Source organism: Sceloporus undulatus, chromosome 4 (assembly GCF_019175285.1).
Source record: "Sceloporus undulatus isolate JIND9_A2432 ecotype Alabama chromosome 4, SceUnd_v1.1, whole genome shotgun sequence".
Taxonomy (NCBI): Eukaryota; Metazoa; Chordata; class Lepidosauria; order Squamata; family Phrynosomatidae; genus Sceloporus; species Sceloporus undulatus.
In genome coordinates this window covers 62,381,284-62,383,124 of record NC_056525.1, presented here as the reverse complement: position 1 = coordinate 62,383,124, position 1,841 = coordinate 62,381,284, and the positions used below count along the sequence as shown (strand labels likewise).

Below are 1,841 nucleotides of genomic sequence, written 5' to 3'. Positions count from 1 at the left end.
GGAGCCCATTGGGTGACCTTGGGCAAGTAAGTCACACTCTCTCAGCCCCAGAGGGCGACAAAGGCAAAAGCCACCTCTGATGAAATTTGAAAAGAAAACCCCATGATGAGATGGCTTTGAGTTGGAAATGACTTGAAGGCACACAACAATTTTGGGGTGTGGGTTCAAATTAGAGTGCTCTGGCTGGGCTGGAGGCAGCTTTCCCCCCTCTCTGCACTTGGAAGGTAATGGACCTGGCTGGATTGCTGATGGGAAGCCCTGGTGAACATCATGCGGGCCCTGGATGTTTGTTTTTTTGCTTATGGATGTTGGACTGCAACTCCCATCATCCTCCACATCCAGTGGCAGAGCTGGCCATGCTGAGACAGGAATTTAAGTTTGCAGCATCTGGAATGCCACCTACTTCTAACATCATGAGCACAAACACGGAGAAGGCTGCCTCAGAAAATGCCCTCCATATCCACAGATTTTTTAAATCCACAGATTAAAGCATCCACGGTTTGGAAATATTTTTAAAATATCTAAATTTCAAAAAGCAAACCTTGATTTTACCATTCTCTCTAGGAATCTCTAGGTCCTCCAGTGCAACTCTATGGTCAACATCTGCCAGAGCTTGAATATAGAATTGTGTTGGAGGACCTATGCATGCCCAGACAAGTGTTTTCTCTAGGAATCTTTATAGCCTCCAGTGCAACTGTGGTCAACATCTGCCGGACATTGAACACAGAATAGCATTTGAGGACCTACAAATGCCTAGATAAGCGTTCTCTCTAGGAATCCCTAGGTCCTTCAACATGGTCAGCTTCCAGCAGAGTTGCACTGGAGGACCTAAAGATTCCTAGAGAGAATAATATAATCAAAGCTGTGAATATATATTTTTACATTCTAAGACAGTGATGAACAATAGTGGCAGTCCAGATGCCGTTGGACTGCAGCTTCCATTATCCATCACCATCACTTGTTCCTCCTAAGGCTGATAGGCATTTCAGCCGAACAACTGGAGGGTGTCAATTTCTCCACTCTTCCAGAGGGACAAATGTATTGTTTTTACCCACAACAGGGACCTTTAAACTCTACTCAGTTATAGTTATGTGATTTCACGTAAACTTCCATGATTGCATCCTGTGGGATCATGTGATCTGTAGTTTGTTGAGGTACTACAGCTCTCTGGCTGAGAATTCTAATTCCTCTCCCTAAACTGCAAACCCCAGGATTCCATAGGATGACATCAGAGGAAGACCTCTGTGGAAACCATGAGAGAGTTACTCCAGAGCTGTGAGTATCATCCCCAAATGAGTAATAAAGCCTTACATTAGAAAGTGGATTCATAGTGTGAAAGTGCCTTCTAACTGATAGTACAATCTGTATCCATGGATCCATGGATTTTACACGGATGGATTCAACCATCCATGGCTTGAATATATATGTAGATTCTTTCTCCACAACATTGCCAAGATCCGTCCATTCCTCTCAATCTCTACTGCCAAGACTCTAGTCCATGCCCTAGTGGTTTCGCGACTAGATTATTGTAACCTCCTTCTAACAGGGCTTCCTCTTTCACACCTCCATCCTTTAATATCTGTTCAGTATTCAGCTGCCCGTATTGTCACATCCGCTCGCCGCTTTGACCATGTTTCTCCTCTTTTATCCTCCCTTCATTGGCTCCCCTTCCCCTTTCGCATCCGGTACAAACTTTTTTTACTGACTTTCAAAGCCCTCCATGGGTTGGCCCCTCCTTACTTATCTGACCTTCTTTCTCCTTACATTCCTACTCGCACCCTCCGCTCTAGTAGTCAGGGTCTCCTGTCACAATGTAGGACTACCACTGCCCCCTCCCGAAT

General features: G+C 45.0%; 1 protein-coding gene across 2 annotated transcripts in view; it reads left to right on the top strand.

Moving 5' to 3' along the window:
* The first annotated feature begins 1,193 nt into the window (after window positions 1-1,193).
* TAF8 (TATA-box binding protein associated factor 8) overlaps window positions 1,194-1,841 on the top strand; it is a 22,676-nt gene continuing 22,028 nt past the window's right edge. Inside the window, exon 1 of one of the 2 annotated variants that reach the window (XM_042463807.1) lies at window positions 1,194-1,275. The gene's annotated coding sequence lies outside the window, so the exon portion shown is untranslated. The remainder of the gene's footprint in view (window positions 1,276-1,841) is intronic. The other variant, XM_042463806.1, reaches the window with a different exon arrangement.